Source organism: Antechinus flavipes, chromosome 5 (genome assembly GCF_016432865.1).
Source record: "Antechinus flavipes isolate AdamAnt ecotype Samford, QLD, Australia chromosome 5, AdamAnt_v2, whole genome shotgun sequence".
Taxonomy (NCBI): domain Eukaryota; kingdom Metazoa; phylum Chordata; class Mammalia; order Dasyuromorphia; family Dasyuridae; genus Antechinus; species Antechinus flavipes.
In genome coordinates this window covers 201252257-201280017 of record NC_067402.1, presented here as the reverse complement: position 1 = coordinate 201280017, position 27761 = coordinate 201252257, and the positions used below count along the sequence as shown (strand labels likewise).

General features: G+C 33.8%; 1 protein-coding gene and 1 long non-coding RNA gene across 6 annotated transcripts in view; one reads left to right on the top strand and one right to left on the bottom strand.

Annotated features, from left to right (window-relative positions):
* The window catches only part of LOC127538970 (uncharacterized), a 77187-nt gene that overhangs the window by 9190 nt on the left and 40236 nt on the right, over window positions 1-27761 (top strand). For both annotated transcript variants that reach the window (XR_007947792.1, XR_007947793.1), the window contains one exon: window positions 23959-24042. This is a non-coding gene — a long non-coding RNA (uncharacterized LOC127538970). The remainder of the gene's footprint in view (window positions 1-23958; window positions 24043-27761) is intronic.
* Window positions 1-27761, bottom strand: part of SLC38A4 (solute carrier family 38 member 4) — a 119850-nt gene that overhangs the window by 52083 nt on the left and 40006 nt on the right. The window lies entirely within an intron of this gene.

Below are 27761 nucleotides of genomic sequence, written 5' to 3'. Positions count from 1 at the left end.
ATATAAAAGACAATATATAAAAAGTAGTTGAAAAACAGAGAGGAAGAAAGTGAGTATAATGAATTCCAAAGGAGTGCAATCCAATAGTAAATGATAATATGGCTACCCTGGATGCCCTCTGAAAATGAAAGATTTGAGTAGAGTTATCCACTGTCTATCTTCCACCCTATCGAAACAGAGCGAGGAACAGATCCCAGGCCAGGAGATACTAAGGAAATGAAAGTTCCCTTGCAGGATGATGAGCCAGGTGGGAAATAAGATAGTTAAGAGCTCTTCTTAAATGATCTACTTGGAGCTACATTGAAAGGTACCTGGTTTTCAATCTGGACTTCCTTGAATGAAAAAAAAATGAATTTTACAAAGGAACTATCATCAGATTTATTCAAAAACTGAGTCTTCATATTCAAACATGTTTGAAAAATAACTAGTCTTCCTAATTAGCCAGTTGTTTCAATTAATTTTTTTCTAATTGGTTTGCATGATCAGGCATAGTTAATTAAGAAGTCTATATTCTAAACTACATATTTAAAAGTGCAATTATTCTTCTCTACTAATAAAAATAAAGACTTAGAGATAGTGGTGAGTACTCAAATTCATTTTGTACTTATTTTACTACAGCAAATTTTATATAGAGATGGTTAAGAGAATTGTGTTACTTGATTTCCAAGTAAAACAAATTCAGAAAATTCAGAGTTCACCATGACTTTGATTTTGTTTAAGTTTGAGAGTAGAAAGGTGATCTGCTGAATATGCATGAACTTTTAAAGGAGTACAGGAATGAAAGGAAAAAATGAAGAAGGTGAATAGAGAAACAAGTCCATGTGATGAAACCTTGAAATTTAATTTCCATATAAAAAGAAACCAGAGGATATTTACTGACAATTTACTATAAATAAAGTCCTATGAAAGGCACCATGGATGATTAAAAAAAAAAAATAAGACTCAGTCCTTGAATTTATGGAGTTTATAATCTAAAATAAATCTAAGTGAGGATTTGACCTTTTCCTAACTCAGTAGATTACAAATTAAGAGGAGTATTAGCAAGTTCTTAACATCATATGATATTTTAATGCAGTCTGAGTACCTATCTTGACTGAATCTATGGGAAATGGTCAGGCCTTTAGTGAGATGATCCTTTCTCTCACCCTACTTCCTTCTGCTCATGGTACCTAACAGTAGAACAGATGCCTCAATGCAGACAACATACAAAAATTGTAGATTCAGTGGGAGAAGGTTTGAGGAACCACTTAGGGAGCAGTACACATATTTTCAGATAAATACCTCAGAATCAAGTAATTTCATGTTCAATCTTTTGTAACTTGCTAAACACTGGCACCTAAAACCAGAATGGATGATAAGGTTATTTGCTCACTTTTCATCTTGGTGATCTTGTCCTAAATTCCTATTTTTAGTGACCTCCTAAAATAACATATACAAGCAGGATGAAAACTAAATTAGTTAACAAACTCCACTCTATCCAGCTCTTCAACACGCATGCACACGCGCGCGCACATACACACACACACACACACACACACACACACAGCCTTGGCTATATTATCAAAATTGTTTTGCAATACCTGCCATTGATAACCTCTTGTTCTCATCATGATTGTACCCAAAGTCTAATTTGAGTCTTTTGAGCAAACACTTAATACTCAGAAATAAGATTTGCTTATAGCCAAATGAGTCAGGTGGGATAAAGAAGCTTAGTTTATTTGGAAGATAAATCTCATTATTCCCTAGAAAATACATTTCTAATTTCTATTCTCTAAGTTTTCTTAATTATTTGTTTTTACTATCTTCTCTGGTCACAAGTTTATCATATTGCAATTCTCCATGGAAACAGTTTTTTTTTCTATCACTATCAACTCAAAATTATATATACTGGTTCATACTACTGTTTCAATATATATTTGAACTTGTCCATGAACCAATATTAAAAGATTTCATAGAAGGCTAGAGGTTCTTTGCCTTTATCCAACTGTATTAACCTATATAGTTGAAAAAATACTTCCTCAGGACACTTTTTTTCCTATTTATTACATACAGGTTAACTTACAGTGTTTCTTTAGGCAAGGTTTAAAAAGTGTTAGAGTGATAGTTTTGTCTTTTCAGTACAATACTATTGTATTCGCTTTTTTTTTTTTTGCTCTTGATCCAAGTGCACAGAAAACAAAATAACAAAACTCCACTCAAGGAGGAAACATTATAGAAATCATCAACTCTCTAAGTTTTTAAATAAAATCCTATACTGTTATCTTGCACTGTTAGCCAAACATTTTGTTTTTCTTTTATTTATCAAATATACTTTGTTTTAAAATTCTTTTTTTTAATTTTGAGTTATTAAGTCTCTCCCTCATTCCCATTTTCCCCAAATTTCATAAGAATCCAACCAATATGGAAGTCATGCAAAACATATTTCCATATTAGCCATGTTGCACCCCCCCCCAAAAAAAAAAAACAACAAGAAAAATAAAGTTTGAAAATATGCTTCAACCTGCTCTCTCAGGTATCTATCAGACAAGATACCTTATCACTTCTCTCTGGGTATGGATAGTGTTTTTCATCATGAGTCCTTTGGAATTGTCTTGGATTTGCATTGCTGTATTGCTGAGATGAGTTAAGTCATTTATAGTTGATCATCACACAACATTACTGTTACTGTATGCAGTGTTCTTCCAGTTCTACTCACTTCACTTTGCATCGGTTCATATAAATCTTCCTAGGTTTGTCATTGTTTTGCTTGTCATTTCTTATAACACAATAGTACTCCACCACAATCATATAGTACAACTTATTCAGTTATTCCCCAATATATGGGCATCCCCTTAATTTCTAATTCTTTTTCCATCACAAAAAGAGCTACTATAAATATTTTTGCACATATAGGTCTCTTTTCTTTTCTTTGATATCTTAAGGAAGCCAAATATTTCTATGCTCTATTTGGATGGTGCTATTTTCTTTAATTCACTTACAGAGACAAGAAAAGCTACTATGATAATCATGACAAGATAACAATGATGAGAAGGATATTTGAAAGTGTAGTGATTACATTTCAATGGGAACTTCATTAACTGAGTACAATAGTAACCCTATTTTTATCTGAGTAGAGTTTTTATGAATTTCTGTTGTTAAAAAAAATCATAATCAGAGGAGACAAACTTTTAGTGATGAAATTCTTCACAGTAGATACTTAATTAAAACTTGTTGACTTATTGACTTCATACTTAATTAGACAGATGGCAATATCCAAAGCCTTCCCTAGAATTTCAAAGTTGAATAGGGCCTTAAAGGTGATTTAATTCAATCAAGTCCAAGCTGGCGATCTCTTCTACAATAGTAGCAATAAGTTATCTAGCCTTCGCTAGAAAATCTCTAGTGAGGGACAACAAGATCCTTTAGTCCACCTTCTTAAGATCATTCCTCAAATTTGCCATCTAAAACTAAACATAATATTCCTAATACAGTCTATTTGAGAGTATCTAATGAGTATTTAACTACCTTCTCGACATAATCAGATTGTACTCCCCTTTTTTTCTTGCTATATCATATTATTAACTTTTATTGCATTTGAAATCTAATAACTCCACTGACTACTTTTTCAAACTACTATAATCTAGCTGCACTTTGGACATCCTGTATTTCAAAATTGATTTTTTTGAAACCCAAGAGGACTTTATAATTAGATAGGATCCAATTGAGTTTATGATTTCTTCCCAGAGTCTATCAGAAAACAGTCCTACTTCTCTGCCATGATGAGGCCCTAGAGAATGATATTTGTGAAGAATTATTCTAATGATAACTTGCACAAATATAGTATTTAAGAGAACATTATTTTTGTTATTTGCCTTTATTATTACTACCCTCATTTTATAGGAAAGAAAAATGAGGCCCACAACTAAAAAGCAACAGAGATAGAACAAGGATCCAGGTCTTCTGACTCGAAATTAATTTTTTTTTCATTATCATGCTGGTTCACACTATAAAGAAATATGGTATTTTAACTCTACAGGCTGTTTGGGGAGAATTTCCATTAGTTATCTTCATTATTTGACATGACCGTAATACTTTGTTGCTTCACCATAGTAATACTATCCTGGGTTCTCCAAGGATATGCCAATTGAATGTAAACTCTGGAAGGTCTTCTTAAATCAGAGAAGCTTAACAAATAATCCAAATAATGGACTGTGCATTTGTCACTGGAAACTTGCCTAGTTAAGTACAGAAAGATTTTGTGAGTGGAAAGTTGACTCACAGATTGAATTTTTCTGCCATGGCAACTTGGAGGAACTGTAATCTTGATACCGACATCAATGATAAAAATGTAGCTTTTTCAAAGTAGCAAAGCGAGACTATATTTCCTCATCACAAAAATGGGGGATCTTTTGAGGATTACCCTCAATGTGCAGAATAAGAAACTCAAACTAAAATTGATATGTTGCCAAAAAAATTTGCCACCGAATGGTACACAGGTACTAGAAGTAGAATTCAGAGATCTATGAGTTTTGAGGCAATCAGAGATGATGAGGACCATCCTACCTCCAACCTACTCTCTGCATTTTGGGATTATTTACATAGCCAGTCAGTGACTGTGTTGCAAAATTAGCAAACAAGCTTTGTCCAAGTTGACAAAGAAGTGATCAGGGATTTATTTACTTAACCATAAACCCAGATACAAAATACTTGTTAAGCTTCAACCTAAACTGATCAAAACAGAACATGTGGTAGCTTACATGTCCCTGACTTCCTGTTAACACAACTGGAAAGAATTTGAGGTCTTGGCACTTTTTATTTTTGTTTTTTCTATCAAAGAACATAACAGCACATACCAACCTCCCAAAGTGTCTGATAGATATAAGTATTCTAGATTTTTAACTACAATTTAGCTCTTCAACATTAAGGTCCAAAGATGTGTTTTAAATGAGAACTTGGGCAAGATTATTTAAATGAGAACCAAATCAACATTTTAAATAGCCTATTTGAAGAAATACCACTTTTAAAGAAAGAAACCATAATGAAGATAATTATAATTACACTTGCTGAAACAATTCTCTGAATAAAGAATATTACTACTGAATCTAAGTAAACTATTTTTCTTATTAATGAACATTAGGTTTTTTAGGCAATTAACAGTGAGAGAAGGTGTAACAGATTTTTCCTAGTGTTCTGCTTTCATCTCACCCATTTCAAAAACAAATTCCTTTTAAGAACATTATTGTTAATTTTGGTATTTGTAATTCCATTATAGATTTGCTTTTCTAAGCCTGTGCAGTACTTACCATAGCTTCCCAGATTCAAGGAACAGAATTGCAAATCCTTTTATATATGTACTGTACACAAGTGCTATTTTTTTTCTTCTTTGCTTTCAAAATATTATAACCAAGAGTGAGTGGTCTCTAAAGTGTTCTTCAAAGTGAGTATGAGCTAAGATTGGCAGTTATTTAGAGACATTAATCATCTCCAACTTTGGAGGTTTTTTTTTAGCTTAGTGGTGTTGAATTAAGCAGGGGAAACTCAAGGTAAAGGCAGTACTTCACTATTGGCGTCATTGAGTAAGTATCTGTTTAGTTAATATGAGTCAGGTTTGCACATCAAAGTGAATGTGAAGTCCTCTTCATTCTTTGTCCAAATTTAGACATGTAGATGCCTATCCTAAGATCCTTAATTGATTCCATAAAAGCAAGACTACAGGTAAAACAGTGCCCTGCTTCCAGTTCAGCCCCACAGCCATTAGTTAAGACAAAAAAAAAAAAAATACCCTGTAAAGAAAGGGTCAAGCATCTTCCCACAATGCCAAAAAACTGCCCCCCCCTCAAGGCAAGCAAGCTAGTCCAGCTGAGACAAAGGTATTCTGAGGGAAAGGAAGGGAAAATATATGATCAAATCAAACTACAGCCATGATCTCCTGCAGTTACAATGGAAATAGCCAAGGACCTTGAGCCCAAGAGACTCCAAGAGACTAATAATAGCATCCCTTCTATCAAGGCCACCATCCCTGCTTCAGACCATCTCTATTTCACTGCTATCTTCATATAGGGAATCCAGAAAGTTCAAACAGCAACAACATTTGTTGAACTAAAAGATATTTGCTTCTAGATATCCTATAGCTCCTATTGTCTCAGTACCCCCAGCTACTGAAGATCCAGAAAGTTCTTGCCATCAAAATCCTTGGTTTTGTTAATTAGATCAACATCTGAAAAGAATATTGTTATCTTAGTTAAAATAACACTAAGGAAGACACATCATCATTTACTTTCCCACTTCACTTTAAGGTCTATGGAACTTGCAGCTGATCCTCCTATATGTGTAATCTTTCCATCTATACATCCCCCAGTATAATGAAGCTACTTAAGAACAGGGTCTATCTTGTTTTTCCTATTTGTAACTCCAGTGCTTTGCACATAGCAAGCATTTTAGAAATGATTTTTCTTTCATTCATTGCAAATGTCATCCAAACTCATAAGGATATGGCTGTCTGATAGAGTCACAATCCAGGTGTGCTGCATATAATGAGACACCCCCTGCAAAAAGTACCTTTGTATAAGGTGCACCTTGTTATAAACCTTATCTCTAATTCCATTGTTGGTTGGTTGTTTTCATTCATGCTTGAATAAGATCAAAATAAGATCAATATTTAGTCAAATTACAGTGTGTCTGACTGTGGCTGATCAGACCAAAATGAGCTCAAGAGGCTCTACCCCAACTTGAGCACAAATAGTCCACAAGAACAATTGGAGTGGCGATGTCTCTAAATTCACACATCTCACATTTCTTTTGAGCTACTGTAACTCTGCTTTGTTCACAGAGCAGTGCTTTTTCTGATGCAGACACACTAGGCTGGATGGTCTTGTATTAGTGTCTTCTATGATCCATACTTGATTCCAAAGTTCTTCAAAGAGACATTGAGAGTGTCCTTGTACAGCTTCTTTTGGCCTTTCTGTTGAGTGCTTGCCTTGTACAAGTTCCCTGTACAATTGCATCCAAACAATGTAGTCAGTTGATTGGAATTGTTAATTATCAGGCCAAAATTAGCACAAAGAACAAAGTATTGATCTATATTTTATTGCATCTCAGCCTCAGAGGCTACACTGAGTGCATGATCATCTGTAAACAAAAAGTCACATGCCAACTCTCCCTCCACTTTAGTCTTGGTTTATGACCTTTTCAAGTCAAATAATTTACCATCAGTGTGGTAATTGACCTTGATCCTGTTTTTGTCCTCATTGAAAGTGTCTGAAACATCTCTAAAAATATCATGCTAAAAAGCACCGGAGAAAGTACACAACCTTGCTTCACTCCATTAGTGACTGGGAAAGCACAAGAGTACTGTCCATTACCCAGAACCTGTACAAACATGCCATCATGAAACTGGTATACAACATTAATGAACTTTTCCAGACAACCAAATTTTACCATTATCTTCCACAAATCTTCAGTACTAACAGTATCAAAAGCTTGGTTCAGATTTACAAATGTTGTATACAGACCTCCGTTCTGCTTCTGTCATTTGTCTTGGAGTTGTGGAATAGCAAACCTTCAAACCAAGATATTATTTTGAGTGGCTTTAGCAGTAATTGATGAGTCTGTTGAAAATACTTAAGGAAGTGTTCAAGCTCATCTCTCCAGAATCATGTCTTTATCACTAATCCATGTGTCTTTATTAGCACTAAGTAGCTGAGATGCATCATGATAAATAGCCTTTAGGGTAATGTAAAAATACTTCGAATTGTTACTATCAGTATAAAACAATTTCATCTGATTTCTTACTGAGCCAAGAATCCTGAATCTAAGTTTCCTTGTACTTGTCTTTTGATAAAGTTAAATGCTGCCTTCTTAGAGACAGATGAATATCCTGATAGTAAACCTGTGAAATTCTCATTTTTCATTTAGCAGCTTCTGAATTTCTCCAACACTTCAGTCAAACCAGGCTTGGTGTTTGTGATTGTTCTGACCAAAAGGAGTAATTGCAGAACTCTACACCAAATCTTTGAAAGCTTTGAAAAAAATCATTTTCTGCTCCATTGTTGCCAAATGTGTAATTACTCAGCTTTCCCTCAAAGTTAGCAACAAACTAACTGTTCACTCACAGAAAAGTTGCATTACATCTTCTGAGAGTTATCTTGCCTTGAATCTGCCACTTCTTTTGAATATGAATGTTTGGAGAGGATAAGTCTAAGGTCAGTCTAGCACTCTGTGCAACATATCACCTTTGTCACTGTCACATCCTGTCTTTCTTGTTACAATGAGTGCTTGCTATGAGGGTGCAACCACGAAGCTTTATTGTATTTCATTATACAGAAGACAGTGTTGGTGATGAAAAATTCATGAGACACACAAGTGTTCAGTAGCAAGTGACGATTGCTGTTGCGTATTTTGACTCCATTTCTCCCAACGATTCTTTGTCATGTCTGATAGTCTATGCCTTCTCTTGAGTCAAAGTCACTCAAAATTACAAGCTTGTCCTCTTTCAGCATATTGATGATGAGGGTCTTAATAAAAAAAATTTGACCTCATCAGGTTTCATCACAGTGGGAATATACAAGCTAATGATGGTAGCATGATACTTTCCTGCAAATGACCATCCCATAGTCATGAGCTTATTGACTGCATTAGTTTTTATTGTGAAACTTACAATAGCTTCAGAGTACTCCCCATTACTATGGCTACTCCAGAAAAACACATATATAACTCAGATTTTGGTACGCTGTTCTTCAATTACCAGTTTTGTTTCATTCAGGGCTACTATTTGGATACAATAACTTGCCAAGTTTTTTTGACACAAATGCTGTTTGTCTTTCACATCTACTGGATTTTGGGTTATCCATAAGCATGCACATATTCCATGTGAAGGTGATGAGTGGAATCATCTTTACAGTTTTCATATGTTTTTGTGTTTTGACCACTAAGACCCCTGTCTGCTGTGGTAAGCAGGCCAGGATTGGGTAAAAGACAATTTTTTTAAAAAATTAGAAATCATCTTTATTCCTCTTAGAAATTTTCCTTTTCATATGAACTTAAGTATTAAACATGAAATATTTAAAAATAAGACTTTATGCAAAACTGTGAACTTCTGTTACACAGTTTTTAAAAACTATATGTTAAATTTGAAAGTGCTCTTTCTACTCCAGCGTTCTGCTTCCGCCAATCTGATTATCTCTACATTAAACTTCTTAACATGGGATCCAGATATAAATATAGACACACACACACACACACACACACACACACACATATATATATACAAATTTAACTTTATTTCAATATATCCTTATATAATTGTATTTTATGTCATTTATTTTCTTTGATACTCATATATTTCATGTTATATGTTTTAAAATATGATTCTGAAGTTGGGTCTTTAGGCTTTACCCATCTTTCACAGGGGCCTATAACACAAAAAAATTAAGGACTCTCTCAGTATTGCTTCAATTCTCTAGTTGTTTCAATCATATCCAATTCTTTGTAATCCCATTTTGAGTTTTTTTTTCTTTTTGGGGGGAAGGTGACTTATTTTTTAATCTTTTAATAATAGCTTGCTGTTTTCAAAATATATGCAAAGATAGTTTTCAATATTCACTTTTACAAAACCTTGTGTTCCAAATTTTTCTCCTCCTTTTCCCTCCATTCCTCCCCTAGACAATAAGCAGTCCAATATATGTTATACATGTGCAATTCTACTATACATATATTCACTTTTATCATACTACACAAGAAAAATCAGATCAAAAAAGGAAAAATGAGAGAAAAAAGCAAGCAAAGAATAAAAATACTGTGTTGTTATCTACAATCTCCATACTCTTTTTTCTAGATGCAGATGGCTCACTCCATCCCAAGATTATTGGAACTGGCCTGAATCACTTTGTTGTTGAAAAGAGCCATATCCATCAGAGTTGACCATTACATAATCTTGTTGTTACTGTGTACATTATTCTCCTGTAAGAGTTCATGTAAGTTCTCTCCAGGCCTTTCTGAAATCATCCTACTGATAATATTTTATAGAACAATAATATTCCAAAACATCCAAATACCATAATTTATTCAGCCATTCCCCCATTGATGGGCATCCTCTCAGTTTCCAGTTTCTTGCCACTACAAAAAGAGCTGTTACAAACGGTTTTGCACATTTGAATCCTTTTCCCTTTTTTATGATCTCCTTGATATACAAGGTCAGTAGAGATACTGCTGGATCAAAGGGTATGCATAGTTTGATAGCCCTTTGGGCATAGTTCCAAATTGCTCTCCAGAAGGGTTGTGTCAGTTCACAATTCTACTAACAATGTGTCCCAGTTTTCCCTCATCCCCTCCAATATTTACCATTATCTTTTCCCATCATTATAGTCAATCTGAGAGGTGTGTAGTGGTATCTCAGAGTTATCTTAATTTTTTTTTCTCTAATCAAGTGATTTAGAGCATTTTTTTCTACATGAACTGATGCTAAGTGAAGTGATCAGAAAGAACCAAGACTTACATTGTACACAGAAACAAGAAGATTATATGATGATCAACTGTGATGGTCTTGGCTCTTTTCAGCAGTGAGGTGATTCAAGCTAATTCCAATAGGCTCAGGCTGGAGAGAGCCATCTGCCTCCAGAAAGAGGACTATGGGGACTGAATGTGGATCACAACATAATATTTTCACTTTTTTGTTGTTGTTTACTTGCTTTTTTCTCATTTTTTCTCTTTTTGATCTGATTTTTCTTATGCAACATGATAAATATGGAACTATGTTTAAAAGAATTGCACATGGCATACCCTTTGATCCAGCAGTGCTACTACTGGGTTTATATCCCAAAGAGATACTAAAAAAGAGAAAGAGATCTCTATGTGCCAAAATGTTTGTGGCAGCCCTGTTTGTAGTGACTAGAAACTGGAAAATGAATGGATGCCCATCAATTGGAGAATGGTTGGATAAACTGTGGTGTATGGATGTTATGGAATATTATTGTTCTGTAAGAAATGACCAGCAGGATGAATACAGAGAGGCTTGGAGAGACTTACACGAACTGATGCTAAGTGAAATGAGCAGAACCAAGAGATCATTATATACCTCTGTATATAATACTGTATGAGGATATATTCTGATGGAAATGGATTTCTTCAACAAAGAGAAGATCTAACTCAGTTTTAATTGCTCAATGATGGACAGAAGCAGCTATACCTAAGAAAGAACACTGGGAAATGAATGTAAACTGTTTGCATTTTTGTTTTTTCTTCCTGGGTTATTTTTACCTTCTAAATCCAACTCTTCCTGTGCAACAAGAGAACAGTTCAGTTCTATACACATATATTGTATCTAGGTTATACTGTGACATATTTAACATGTATAGGACTGCTTGCCATCTGGGGGAGGGGATGGAGGGAGAGAGGAAAAAAGTCAGAATAGAAGTGAGTGCAAGGGATAATGTAAAAAAAAATACCCAGGTATGGGTACTGACAATAAAAAGTTATAATTATTTAAAAAAATAAAAAATAAAAGAATTGCACATATTTAACATATATTGGATTGCTTGCAATCTAAGGGAGAGGAATGGGGAAAGGAGAGAAAAAATTTTGGAACACAAGGTTTTGCAAGGGTGAATGTTAACAAACATCTTTGCATATATTTTGAAAATAAAAAGCTATAAATAAAAAAATTTTAATTAAAAATATAAAAAGGTTATTTAGATAGCTGGTGACTAACAAGTCCAATTGCTAGTTCCAGTGAAAAGATGAACCTATGCTCTTTATGCAGGGTTGTAACTACATCTCCCAATGTATTCATTCCCCCTGTGTTGTGACTTGCCTGTAGCTACAAGACTTTGAGGTAGGTTAAAATGCAATGTCTTTTGACATGCACATAAATTGGTTTTAAGTGACACAGAGTTGCACAAAAGTTGTCAACCTTATTCTCTTTTCCAGTCATCAGAGTCCAGTACTAAGACAAAAGTGAGGATGACTGGCAATAGCTCAGGATGCAGTGGATGATTTTTGGTGTCTTTGATGTCTAACCAAGCTCTAAATGTTCTACAATGCCTGCTTCCACTGCTAGTATGTCCCATGTTCACATCTGCCTATTCTACCAGGGTAGTCCTTAACATGCTTGGGATAGATAACCCTCTAATTCACTAAAAGATTTGATATTCCTCAGTTAGCCTCCACCTGGGATAGTCATTTTGCCAAAATGCAAAATGAGCAATGGAAACAATTGTTCATAGCTCATTGCTCATGTTCATAGCTTCTTTCAGCAGCAAGATATATTAGGTAGCAGGGAGACACCAAAGGTGGAAAGCAGCCCTGAAAAGGGCTCAGCAATACTGGCAGCAGAATATCCATACATCCCTATCCTAAAACTAAAACAAAAAATTCTCATTTGATCTGTCTATTCTGACTAGGCAGCATACCATATTCCTCTCAGTTTTATGAATAAACTCCTTGAGAAAGCCATATATAATCAATGTCTCTACTTCCCTTCTTCTTAGTATCTTCTTAACTTTTTATAACCTGGCTGCTGAACTCATCATTCAATTATAATTAATCTCTCCAAAGTTAACAGTGATCTCATAATTGTCAAATCTGGCAACTATCTACTGGCCACATCTAGCCTTTCTTTTTATTCCTAGTGTATGGCAAAATGCCTGAATGCTTCTTCTAGTTATTTTAAACTCAATATTTCCAAAAATATAGCTCATTTTCTTTTCCCCACATCTCTTCTTAAATTCCTTATTTCTCTTTTGGGTACTATTATTTCCTGGTCATCCAGATTCATAATCAGATGATATCATCATCTCTCATTTCTCACATACAATCTATTGTCAAGTTCTGTCTATTCTCTTTTCACAATATCTTTTGTATAAACATTCCATTTCCTTTTCTCTTCAGACACCATGCTGGTATGGATGGTCCTCATTTCATAGCTGCATTACCACAATAATCTCCTATCTACAGCAATACATCTTACACTCAGCTGTCAAATTGATCTTCCTTAAGCACAAGTATGGTCATGTTAACCACTTTATCCATTGAACCAGCTGAGTTGCTTACTGCCTATTACCTGCAAAATCAAATACAAAATCTTCTGTTTGGCTTTTAAAGTCTTTCTTATCTTTCCAGTTTTTTATACCTCATTCCCTTCCACCTACACCATTGTATAGTGATGCTAGTTTCATTTCAGTTCTTTGTACAAAACATTCCATCTCTCATCTCTGAACACTTTGACAGGTTGTCCACTTCTAAATTCCTTTCTTTTTCATCTCTACTTCTTGGCTTCCCTAGTTTCTTTCACATCTCAATTAAAGTCCTATTTTCTTGAAGAAGGATTTCCCAAATCTCCTTAAACTTAGTTTCATCTCTGTGATTACCCCCTTCCCCATTTTGTATATAATTATTTACATATTATCTCTCTCTTTAGATTGTGAATCTTTGAGAACAAGCATTATTTTTTCTGGTCTTTCTTTTCATTCCTAGTGTGTAGCAAAATGCCCCCAAAATAATGGGTACTTAATAATTAATTGTTTATTTGACTTGATTGATATTGAAAATATTCTGAGCATTAGAGTGTAATGAGAGTCTGGTATATATACTATTATATATACCTTAACAATTAGCTCAGCCAATGCAACCTCTCTGAGTAGACAATGGGAGGTTTACTTTTAAAAGAATTGTGATGACCAATCATGAAAATATTTTAGACTGAGGAACATGCATAGATATTCTATAACTAATTTCAGCCTGTTGAATATATAAAGTTGAGTTTTTTTTTACTTCAGGCTCTTTTAAAAAACCTATCAGCTCATCTTCCTTTCTTTTTGCTCTTTTTGTTTTATCCTCCTTTTGCTGGGAGAGCTCAGAATATCCACTTAAAGATCATCTGGTTAGGAGATGTAGCCTTAGGGCCTTTTTCCCTTTTGAGGTCACAGAATAAATTAAATAAATGAGCCCTATGTCCTTGACTTTTTTTTCCTGTTTCCATTAGATAGGTGGAATTTTCAAGACTTAGTGAGTTTGAGGGTTCTAGAGGATGCCTTGGAGTCCTGGAGTTCCAGATTTGGTATTATAGCCAGGCAACAACAATGACTTAAGGAACAAGGATCAATCTTTGGGATTTCTTCTGCATTCTGGATTCATATCCAGCTAAAAGGAGACCTTAATCTTCAGTCATGCTTCTTCAAGACATGAACTTGGTTGAATCAATATCTCTTAGTTTAAAATGAACTAAGCTTTTAACCTACTTTACCAGAGACCAAATACTTAGTTCCACAGGCATTCTTTGTCCCATAGACTACAAAAGACCTCAGTTGCCAAGAAAACCTCAAATGATGTCATGAAGTTGGACATACCTGATGAACAAAAATTCTTGCACATTTAGTTCTTGCAATTTCTTTGAAATAAATATACTTTTGTAAAAGTTACTTGGTGTTAAGTGGCTAAATAAATTGCTTAATAGTCTCAACCTTCCTAACAATGAGAGATTTAAGCTAAGAGTGGAAAAGACACTCCAATCTCCCAGTAGGCACTTCTGGAACTCTGAGGAGTGATCAAGCTTGCCTGGCTCTGGGAGAGAGCCAGAGTCACACTAGGATTCACAGTTTCTAAGTTCTAGATCTGATCTTGATATTTAGTAATCATCACAATACAAATCACCTAAATTTTAGTTTCATTGTACATGGAATATCTGAGGGGTCTAAACTATCTTATCTTTTAGTTCCTTTCATTTATAGCATTTTGTGACTTTACTTATAATTATAGTTAAATCACATAATGCTCTTCAAAGTTCATTAGAACTATTATTACTGCTTTATATATGGAAAGGCTAAAGCATAGAGTGAAGGACTTTCCTTTCAATCTTAAAGAAAGACTGTTGCAGATCTGGGGAAACTGTCAGAGGTTCAGAATTGTGAATCCATTCTAGCTGCTACTTGCCTAGCTAAGGGCAGAGAGTTGGACCAAATCATTTTTGGAGATGATTTTTTTTAGTTCTAAAATCTATGACTGGAGATAAGCAGTCTATTTTTATTGGTGACTTCTGAATTCCAGATGTTGTTGTTTTAATAGCATCTTCATTTCTAAATTTATCCTTTCACCTTCCCCAAATCCAGCAAGTCATTTCTTTTAATAAAAAATTTAAAAATGGAACCTCAACTGCTTTCTTACTCTCCACATTAACCACAAAGATTAAAAGTATTGTTACTTTATCTCTTAGAAGGAATAGAATCTTAGAAGAAAAGCAGAACTGTCATTCTGGAAAGAGACTGCAAGTAGAGAGAAATTATTAAGAGAACTTCTTCCCTAAGAAACTGAGTTTAATGCTTATCCTATGGAGAAGATATATTTGGGAGAAAACATCTGGAAAAAAATTCTAAATACTTTGCCATCTGAGAAAGCTGAAAGATGGGATGATGTTCCCAAAATTGAAGAAAAGTCAGCAATTACAGTTGATGGCTGTAGGTGGTTCTGGTTTTTATTACTTTAATTTTTCATACACTTGAAATATTTATGTAAGTGTTTGAAGCAACGTCCTATTTGAACTTTGCCCTTTTTTGACCTTAAATGGCAATATTTGCATGTGGAAAGTCCAGTAATTCACTGGACATAGACCTTGTCTCCTGGTTATAGAATGCTTTTGGCATCTTTACTCCTGATCACTCATTTACATGGCCAATTTCGCCGCTCTTTAGCCTCAACTACCCCTGAGATCCCTGAAGAACAAAATACTTGGAGATCAACAAAAATGCACAAGAGGAAGTAGTACAACAAAGATTTTCACCATAACTCCATCAACAAAGGTCTAAGAAGAACAGCAGATTAATGATTGGAAAATCCAAGGGGAAAAACCACAATGAATCTTTTTCATTGCTTAAGTCAAAGGAGAAAAACAAACAGATATTGGGGATGGAGCAACAGCCACAAAGGTACTGTTCAGAGCTTTCCAGACTGGGAAATGAACTGAGGTCTTCTGTTGTGCTATGGGGCAAAGAATGCCTGTGGAACTAAACTTTGCTAGATCCACATGACCTGATAATTTGTATGGAGTGAAAATAGAAACTAACCAATAAATGTGTTAATTTGACCCTTGCTCTGGGACTGAGATCAAGTGGGACTGGAAATCTATGCCCTGTGGTTGTGTACCAGTGCAAAAAGGAGAAACAGAAGCAAGCAGCAGCTGTGTGATTCTGATCCTGGAGTAGGGTCTAGAATTCAGCCTTTTCCCAACTCTGAGGCCTGCAGCTTAATAACTAGAAAAAGAAGCTCACACCAAAGGATAGTGTGCAGTTCAGTCATTATGAATCTGCATAGCCTTGCAGCTAGTGGAAAGGATCTGGGGATAATGTCAAGGCTCCAATCAGGGGCAACTTTATAGCTGTGTTATCCAGACCAAAACTAGTCAGCAGCCTGCAATGTCCAAACAAAGAGCACAGTCATCAGACTTCAACCCAGATCAGACCACACTAAAAAATTGCAGAACTTTAGTATCAACAATTCCTGAGATATTTGATCTCAATACTCAGAGAAAGCAACATTATGATCCCAGAGAATCGGGACCACATAATACCTCAAAATTCCTTTCAGGGTGCAGTACCTGCCCCTAACACAGCCATCTCAGTACAGAAAGTATTGCAATTAGTGTTAGTATACAAATGAAAACTACCGTAATGAAGACAGGAATGTCCAACACAAACTCAGAAGAAAATAACTCCAAAATATCTAAAATAAGGCTAGAAAGAAATGCATAATGAATATTAAGTGTGAATGTGACTTAATGGAAAGTATTACCGTAATGGATAATAAAAATAGCATATAATAATGTGTTGTTTATAACAAACACCCAAAACTTAAATATTCACCCAAAATTTGCAAAGAATTGAAGAAAAATAATTTATGTTTCAGATTAACTAAAAAAATAAAAATAAAGATATTGATAACAACTTATGGTGGGGGTCATTTAGATAAGGAGAAGAAAAGAGAGACAGGAGACCAGAAGCTGAATGCATTGAGTATAGAACACTGCTCTTTTCTCCCCCAGCATTATCTTCTTATAAAGAAAAAGAGAGATGAGGAACTAAAAGAAAAAAGTATAATAGAATATTACGAAGGAAAGTACAATTTATTTTCACAGTTTGAAAGTGAATGGGAAAAACACACCCATAAAATGAATGAAAGACAAGAACTGAATTGATTAGAAAGATTATTATAACAATATATTATTTATAAGACACCTGAAACATAAAGATTTACAAAAATTTAAAAATAAGGAACTAGACTAAATTCTGTTATGATTACACTAAACCAAAAAATGCAAGAGTAGTGATCAATTTAAGGTAATACACAGAAATTGAAGTCTCCTTTAAAAGAGATAAACAGTGAAATTACATTTTGATGAAAATTATCATAGATAATGAATTAATACTACACTTACACATAAAATGGCTCATATCTAAATACTTATTTTAAATAATACTAAACAAACTACAAAGGGATATAGACAATAAACTGTAATAGTTAATGAGTTCATGCATTGCTTTTAGATTTAGAAAAATCTAATAATAACAAAAAGAAGGGGTGAGAAACACAGAGATGCTTATGAACATAAACATAATTTTATTTATTATTATTATTATTATTATTATTATAGCTTTTTATTTACAAGATATATGCATGGGTGATTTTTCATCATTGACAATTGCAAAACCTTTTGTTCCAATTTTTCCCCTCCTTCCGCTACCCCCTCCCCCAAATGGCAGGTTGACCAATACATGTTAAATATATTAAAGTATATGTTAAATATAATATATGTATGTATGTCCATACAGGTGTTTTGCTATACAAAAAGAATCAGACTTTGAAATAGTGTACAATTAACCTGTAAAGGAAACCAAAAATGCAGGCAAACAAAAATAGAAGGATTGGGAATTCTATGTAGTGGTTCATACTCATTTCCCAGAGTTCCTTCACTGGGTGTAGCTGGTTCAATTCATTACTGCACTATTGGAACTGATTTGGTTCATCTCATTGTTGAAGAGGGCCACGTCCATCAGAATTGATCATCATATAGTATTGTTGTTGAAGTATATAATGATCTTCTGGTCCTGCTCATTTCACTCAGCATCATTTTGTGTAAGTCTCTCCAGGCCTTTCTGAAATCATCCTGTTGGTCATTTCTTACAGAACAATAATATGCCATAGCATTCATATACCACGATTTATTCAGCCATTCTCTAATTGATGGGCATCCACTCAGTTTCCAGTTTCTGACCACTACAAAGAGGGCTGCCACAAACATTCTTGCACATACAGGTCCCTTTCCCTTTTTAAAGATCTTTTTGGGATATAAGCCCAGTACTAACACTGCTGGATCAAAGGGTATGCACAGTTTGATAATTTTTTGAGCATAGTTCCAAATCACTTTACAGAATGGCTAGATGTCATAAATATAATTTTAGAAAATATATGCTATATGTCTAGCCATTACTAAATTTGGAATCAAAAAGAATTTCCTGACCAGAATATAGCAAAAATATGTTTTTAAAAAGGCCATTTAAGGAAGTATTATAATTTAATTAGAGACTAAATAATTTAACCCTAAATAATTAGTGGATCAGAAAACAAGACATAGAAATTATAGGTAAATTCACTAATTGCAACAGTGAATCAATTTTGGGGATCCCCCAAATGCATTTCATCAATAAATGAAAGTACAGATCAATGTATTCATCAGTGCATTTATTTGGAAAACTCTAAAAATCCAACTAAAAAGTTATTGAAATATTAACAATTTCAGCAAAATTTCAGAACAAAGTTAGACTCACATAAGTTATCAGTTTTCTCTATATTGTATATCTTGTATATTCTGTAAATTCAAGGGGAAATTCCATTTTAAAATAGCAACAAAATGTATTAAAAACATACTATAAGAGCCACATAAATGTAATAACAAAACCCTTGATAAACATGAAGATAAATATGAATAATTGGAGAAATATCATTTGCTTAAGAGTGGGCTAAGTTAATGTAACAAAATCAACAATATTACCTAAATTATTTTACTTATTATTAGTAATTATAAAAGAATTAATTTATAACAACATGTTGAATAGTAATAATTTAGTGAAAGTCAAGATTATCAAGGGAAATAATGAAAAAAGTAGGAAGATAGGAGATCCAGCATTACTCCATTTCAAACTATCTTACAAAGCAATAATAATTTTAAAAGTTATTTGCTACTGGTTAATAAATAAAGATATCAATTGATGCTATAGATAAGTTATAAAACAAAAAAGCAAATTAACTTAATAGCCTAGATTTGACACATTCAAAGATTCCAGTTACTAAGGTGGAGGGTAGTCAGTTAAGAGCATAGTATTTAACAGAAGCTGAAGGAAAAACTAGTAAGCGGTGTAACAGAAATTTAGATTTGGACAAATATCCTATATAACATACCAAAATAAGCTCCAAGTGGGCTAATGGATTCTTTGAATGTTTAATAGAATTTGTAAATATATTTGTTCCTGTGATATTTTTTCCCTTTGAATCTTATTTTAAACTTTTTCCAATTTGTTTTTCTTAGATTGGATCATTTAAATTCTTTGTTTTTTATCTTGTTAAACTGGGAATTTAATATATCTATAATCATCCATTTCTGTCAGTTTTATTGACATATAATTTGACAAAATATTTTCTAATAATTTTCTTTTTTTCTTTCTCCTTGGATGTGAATTCTTCTTTTTCATTTTTTCATACTAATACCTAATGCATTTTGATTATCCTTTTAGATATTCTCCCCTCCCCTGTCATATTTTGCTATTTCTCTATCAAACTATTCTTTCTGCTTAATTGTCTTTTTTTTCATAGGTGCTTTGTTCTTTTTGCATAGAAACTTCCTTTATAAATTCTCCCCTGGAAAAGTTAGGTGGCTCAGTGGATAGAGCACCAGCCTTGAAGTCAGGAGGACCTGAGGTCAAATTTGGCCTCAGACACTTAACACTTCCTAGCTGTGTGACCCTGGGCAAGTCACTTAACCCCAATTGCCTCAGCAAAAAAAAAAAAAATATATATATATATACATATATATATATCCCCCTAACCAAACCCATTTCATCCCATGACATCAACTATAATTTTTATACAGAAAAAGATTTACATTCAGTATCAACATATCTTCCAAGCTATAAACCCACTTATCCAATTGCCTATAGGACATCTTCAATTGCATAACAATTAGCACCTTAGATGTAACTTTTTTTAAGTTTTTTTCCCTAAACCTTGTCCTTTAATTTTTTGGGAGAAAAATCACCCAGTTTTAACTGTTTTTAAATCTTCTCTCCCTTTCATCTTATTTCCAATTGTTCACCAAGTTATGTTAATTTTATTTCTACAATATCTCTTATGTATCTTCTTATGTATCTCTTCAACCACCATTCTAGTACAGACCCCAATTATTACTTGAATAGCTTCTTAATGAGTGTTCCTCTCTCTACTCCCTCTCCACTTCAATCAATTCTTCAAACCATTGACAGAATAATCTTTCTTATGAAATAATCTTTTTATATCACTTCTCTAATTAAAAAAAACACAAGTAATTCCCAATTGCCTATTAAGTAAAGTTGAAAATCTTTTGCTTGGCATTTAAAGCTCTCCACATGCTCTAGACTTCAGACAAAAAGCATCTAAATAGTACAGCCTGAACATTCCTTGTGATTTTCTATTTCTATTCTTTTACTCAAACTTTTCTTTATCTGTGACTCATTTATTTACCTTATCAACTCAAATGCCATTTGCTTCATTAAGCCTTGCCAAATTTTTTAGGAGCCCCACTTCTTGGGTTTCACATAGAATTTTATTTTGCACTTTTCTGATTTGTGGAAGATGTCTTTTTAAAATTATGATTATCTCCAATTGTATCAAATGTCTGACTAAAGTGTAACCTTAATGAAGGCAAATAATGTATGATCTAAATTTTGCATCTCCTTTAGTGCCTAGTATAGTGTTCTTCACAGTAAGAATGCCAAATAAATATTTGTTGAATAGAATAAATCATACTTGCAATATCCTCCTAATAGAGTTGTCATGAAGAAAGCATCCTGTAAAATGTAAAGCATATAACTGATTTTTCCTGCTGTTACACAGATAAAGATAATTGAAAAAACAATTCAGGTCCCCTGATTTCCAGGCCAATCAAGACCTGCCCATTGTTCACATTTCATAAATATTTTGCTGCATGAATGTTTAACAATTTGTTCACCTTTACCAATTTTTATCAAGTGATTATGATAAAAAAAATTTACTTCAGCTATTTCATTTATTAAAAAGATCTCAGTAAGTTTCAGCACATTTTGTTTGCTGTTCAGCATATATTGTTGCTGTTCATCAAGAAATTGATTTGTCAAATAGTTGATTCCACATTGTAAAATTGGAGGGAAATGTGATTGGCAAGTTATGGCCATGACCCATGAAATCTGAGAAAACAGTCTTATACCAAGACATCCTTTGCAATGGATGTTTAATATTAACCCGAGAGTTAAAGCTGCATGGTGCCATGGTACATATTTGCTCCCCACTGCTTTCCCAAAGCCACTATTTAAACATGTTAATGAACTTAATGGGGCTAGTGTGTGTGTGTGTGTGTGTGTGTGTGTGTGTGTGTGTGTGTGTGTTTTCTTGTGGGGAAGGATAGATTAGTGCTCTTAGTGAAATTAATAAATAAAACCAAAATATAAGACATTTTCCAATACCAAACTTTTTTCTTACACTATATATGCTATTGTAAAACAAAGCTGTGTTGCATTTCTTAGGGAACTTTCACTGAAATAAGTTTATGTCCAAGTTTGTTTATTTGTCTGAAATATGCTCTTTAATATAAGTCCCTCAGCACTTTTTATTTTCATTTGCAGTAACCATGAAAGTTACACACAAAGGATGAAATTGCATTGTTCAAACTCCATACAGATTGCAGATTATAGGATTTGAAATATTTAAACTGAACTTTAGGGAACTGACTGCTTATTGGTCTATATTATATTATTTATCTCTACTTTATATTTTACAATTATGGAATAAACCTAATCTGGCTACAAAAGGATGAGAATTCAGTTTTTGAAATGTGTTGCAATTAAATGTGAGCCCAAAGTTAACACACATATTTCTGCTATATATCTCTTTTTTTGCATTTTCAAGAGTTCACATTCATGTTGCCTCCAAGGAATTAGACATTTATCCTCATAAACAAGAATAGCTATAATTCTCATTGAAGCACAAGAGGACAGAAAATAAAACTAAAAAGACTTTTCATGAAGGAAATCAATGCAACTAGAATAAGAAGAGAAATGATAGATTGAAAATAGAAAATTCTGGTACTAAATATCTCTAATATTTGCAAACCAAAATATATGGAAAATTAACATAAAAATTCAAAGCCAAAAGCCATTTCCCAAACAATGTGTTCAAAGACAGTTCCACAAAGAACTATTAAGCCCCTCACAGCAATATGAAAGGTTATTTCAATTGCTACAAATGAAAGAAAATTATTTTGAAGTTTTACCTCAGGCTCAGCAAATTACCAAATGGGAATTATGCATGTTATAATGAATATATGAGGAATATGAAAAAGACAGGAACACTAATACATTGCTGGTGGAGCAGTAAATTGATCTAACCATTCTGGAAAGTGATGCAGAATTATTCTAAGGAAGTGACTGTCCACATCCTTTGATCCACATATCCCACTGATAAGAATAAAACTTCAGGAGGTAAAAAAAAAAAAATTTAAAAGTCCAATATGCAAAAAAAAAAAAAAAAAAAAACCTTTGGCACCACTTTTGTCATACCAAAGATCTAGAAAAGTAACAGTATGATATGGCATAAGCTGGAATCAGACTCTGAGACTAGAAAAGATCACAAATGGCTGTGTGACCATAAGCAACTGACTTAATTTCTTAGTTTCCCAAACAACACTTGGAGAAAATAATCTGGCTAGTGGATGGATCTGCATTGTTTAAGAAAGTTTCCTCACCAAGAGTTTTGAAATCACAAGTCTCAATCCAATTTCCCCTGCTCTCTCAAGAAAACAAAACAAAATAAATGTCAATATGTTGGAAGTTGATTAAACAAATTGTCTTACATTTTATGTGCAAAATATTATAATGCAATCAGAAATGATAAATACAGAAGAGCATAGGAAAAAAACTATGAACTGTTGCAAAGTGAATCTAAGAAAATAAGGCATACAGAGGCTACAATGTAAAGGGTGAAAAAAACCAAAGAAAAATTGAATGCTTTGACTGGCTGGTTGGTTGTTGTCCTTCATTCTCCAAGAGAACCAAAATGATATCACTATGTTAGAATCAAGTTGCAGTGTGTTTGACAGTGGTTGAATAGAACAAACAATACGAGCTCAGAATGTTCAGCCACAAATAGTCCAAATGAACATTTGGAGTGGCTTCTCTAACTACCCATCTCACATTTCCTTTAGGTTAATTCAATTCTGCTTTGCTCATAGAGCACAAGACCTTCTTTGATAAGGGCACATCATGCTGGGTGGTCCTGTCAGTGTCTCCCATTACATACAATCGATTCTAAAGTTAAGGGAGACCTTGAATGTGTCCTTGCATCACTTTTTCTGACCACCCTATGAGTGCTTATCCTGTGTGACTTCTTCATAAAATAATCTTTTTGGCAAAAATAATCTTTTTACATTTGGCATTCAAATCATGTGGCTAGCCCAGTGGAATTGTGCTCTCAGAAGTAGAGATGGAATACTTGGCAGTTTTGTTCAAGAAAGGACTTCACTGTCTGGTATCTTATCCTGCTGTGATCTTCAGAAGCATCCTAAGGCAATTCAAATGGAAGTGATTCAATTTCCTGGCAGGACACTAGCATATTGTCTAGTTTTTCACAGGCTTACAACAATGAAATCACATAGCAGCTCTGTAGACCTTCAGTTTGGTAATCAATCTAATACTTCTCTTCTCTCACACTTTCCTCCAGAGTCTCCCAAGCACTGAGCTAGCTCTGGAAATGCATGTCAATCTCATCAGCAATGTAGACATCCCTGGAGAGTATGCTACCAAGGTAAGAGAACTTACCCACCTTTCTTCCTTCTTTACAAAAATGGGAGATATTCATACAAACTATTCAACATTAGATATCAGTTAATGGATTGCTTAATTTTGCTAAATTGTTTCCCCCTTCTTTTTTTGGGGGGGGAAGGGGGTCCTCTAGAAAGAAGAAAGATATATTGGGGAAGGAAGGTTATCACTTATACAAATGACATAGGTAATATGGATATCATTCATAGAGATATCAATATAATTATAGATGTAATGAAGGCCCAGCCAATTGGAGTTCCATTCTTGAAACATGCCTATGTGAGACTATGTTATTACATAGATGATAGAAATAAAGAAATTTCATGGCTGGGGATTAAACCCTAAATTTCTTTAAATAACTTCCAATAGGTATAATTTCTGCACTATTTTGTTCACTAATGTGAGTTAGTACATAAGCAAATCAATAAATTAATCAAAATGTCTTTATTAAGTGTTTTGGACTAATAACTGTGCTAGGTGATGGGAATACAAATGCAAGGAATATATCTGTGGAAAATCCCTACTTGCATTGAGTTTACATTCCAATGGGGAAGACAATAAATGCAGAGAGAGAGAGAGAGAGAGAGAGAGAGAGAGAGAGAGAGAGAGAGTTATAAGTATATATTGAATAAATATAAGGATAATAAATACATAGTATATATTATATAAAATAGTAAACATGTTAAATAAACATGGAATATATATAATAAATAGGCAATAATTAACAGAGAGAAGGCACTAGAAGTAAGGAGGGTTGGGGAAGGATTCCTGTAAAAGATGAGGTTTTAATTAGAAATTAAAGGAAGCCAGGGAGGTCAGGAGTTGGAGTGGAGAAGGAGGCTTTTGTTTTTATTTTTGTCTCCCAACTTAAATGTGCTTTTTAAAATATATATATATGTGAGGAAAAAATAAACTTTAAAAATAAAATTCCCCATGTATAGGGAATAGAGAACATACCCAAAGCCAAAAGATGGAATGTTCTATTCATGCAACAGCCAAGTCAATGTTACTGGATTATAGAGTATTATGAAAGGCATTGAATGCCAAAAAGAACTTTTCATCTTGGATCTTAGAATCAATAGAGACCCATTGAAATTTATTGAGTAGGGAGGTGCCATGATCAGACCTGCACTTTAGGAAAATCACTTTGGTATATCTATGGAAGATAGATTGGAGTGTGGAGGGACTCAAGACAGTCAGACTCGCCAGCAGGCCATTGCAATAATCCATGTGTGAAGTGATGAGGGCCTGAACCAAATTGGTAGCAGGGCTAGAGGAGAGAAAGGAAAGTATCAAAAATAAAATTAACAGTTCTTGGCAACAGCTTGGATATGAGGGATGAGAGACAGAGGAATCCAGAATGACCTCTAGGTTGCAAGCTTGAGATACCAAAGAATGTGTTATCCTCTATAATCATAGAAAAGGCAGAAATATAAAGATAAGAAGGTAAAGAGAAAAATGAAGCCAGAAAGACAGGTTAAAACCAGATTGTGCCATGCTTTAAATATCTTTCTTTGGGCCAAAGTATTATCATGGAAGCCTATAAATTGTTTGTTTAGAAATATCTAATTTTTTAAGTGTAAAGTTAATGGTATACTAATACATTAACTGTGAAAAGATCCAGCCATTCTGGAGAGCAATTTGGAACTATGCTCAAAAAGTTATCCAACTGTGCATACCCTTTGACCCAGCAATGTTTCTACTGGGATTATATCCCAAAAATATCTTAAAGAAGGGAAAGGGACCCATATGTGCAAAAATGTTTGTAGCAGCCCTTTTTGTAGTGGCAAGAAACTGGAAAGTGAGTGGGATACACAATCAATTTGAGAATGCGGTATATGAATGTTATGGAATATTATTGTTCTGTAAGAATGATCAGCAGGATGATTTCAGAGAGGCCTGGAGAGACTTATATGAACTGATGCTGAGTGAAATGAGCAGAACCAAGAGATCATTATACACAGCAACATCAATATTATAAAATGATCAGTTCTAATGAACGTGACTCTTTTCTTTTCTTTTCTTTTTTTAAATGCAACTCTTTTCAACAATGAGACGATTCAGGCCAGTTATAATGATTTTCTCTTGAAGAGAGCCATCTATACTCAGAGAGAGGGCTGCAGAATTGAGGGTGGACCACAACTTAACATTCTCACTCTATTCAATGTTGTTCACTTGTATGTTATTTTCTTATTCATTTTCTTTCCTTTTCGATCTGATTTTTCTTGTGCAGCAAGAGAATTATATAAATATGTTTACAGATATTGCATTTAATATATATATTTAACATGTATAATGTATTGGATTACTTGCCATCTAGGGAAAGGGTTGGGGAGGGAAGGAGGGGAATATCTAAAATAAAAATAAAAAATAAAATAAAATAAAGTGTAAAGTTAAAATGATCCAACAGTTTCATTTTGCAGATGAATTGAGCAAGCCTCAGATGTAGGATGAAGATTCAGGTTTTTTTATTCTAGATTGCTCTTTTCATTATGTCACAGGGAAAGTATCAGGGTTTTGGTACTCATTTTGTGTTGGAACACTTGGAAGCGTTTACTTTGAATTCTAACAAATGTGTACACACATACATGCGCGTGCGCACACACACACACACACACACACACACACACATCAGATACCTTTGATTTTATCTGTATGGGGAATTCCTAGTATAAAAACTCTATCAAGTTCTACCGAGACAGAATAGAGTGGCAATTTGTCTCCAACTTTTGGCCTTAGAAGGTTGCTGAAATCATTCAAACCATTAGTAAGCAATGTTACCATTAAAAAAAAAATTCATTCTTTAATCACTCATTCATTCAAAAAGCAATAGGTTGCTACTGTTTGCAAAGCACTATCCTTTCTCATTTGCTTCTCATAAAAGAAAAATTATTTTCTATCAGAGATGCTTACAAAGAGATTAGACAAATCCTGCTAACTTTTTGATGTATTTTATTTTTAATAGAAATAAAGTCTATATTAAAATTGCACTTCATGGTTGCCATACAGAGCAGTGGCTGGCATATAATAGGTGTTTAATAAATATTTATTTGCCATTTTCACATGGGTTTCACAAGGGTATTCTGTTCACTGAAATGAATTAGCACATTCCCTCAATGGAAATCTCTCTTGAAGTCTTCTACTGATAAAAAAGAAAAAGGTTGTCTTCTAAAGAGTCTCTTAATACCTTTTCATAATTATTTGAGTACTTTGAACTTCACATTATCACTTATAAAGTGAAAGGAGCAAGGGAAAGGGAGAAAACTGGAATAAGAATACCTCTAAGGTCTTTTTCATTTCTAACATTCTTTGACTATTTTACACCTCAAAACAAAGCAAAAATTCATTTGAAAAGTCAATTCAATTTTGTAAAATTTCAATCGAGAGAATTGTTTAATAATATATAAACATAACAACTTATGGCTTTCTTTCCCACTTTTCTACTAAATTTGCTGATGTCAGATAGAAGTCATTCTAACAAAACAAACACTTCCCATAGTGAATTCCCAATCTTTTGAATAAAATAATTATAGAGCAGTACATAGATAATGGAAAATGGAAAAAGTCAGAAAGGAAGGCTGACAGAAATTCTTAAGAGTATAGCTGAACTCTTATTAACCTTTTTTTTTCATGTTTGTTGTCTTCATTCAAACATGTCCTCATTATTTTCCCAGGACTTCTCTATACTTAGATTCACTGAAG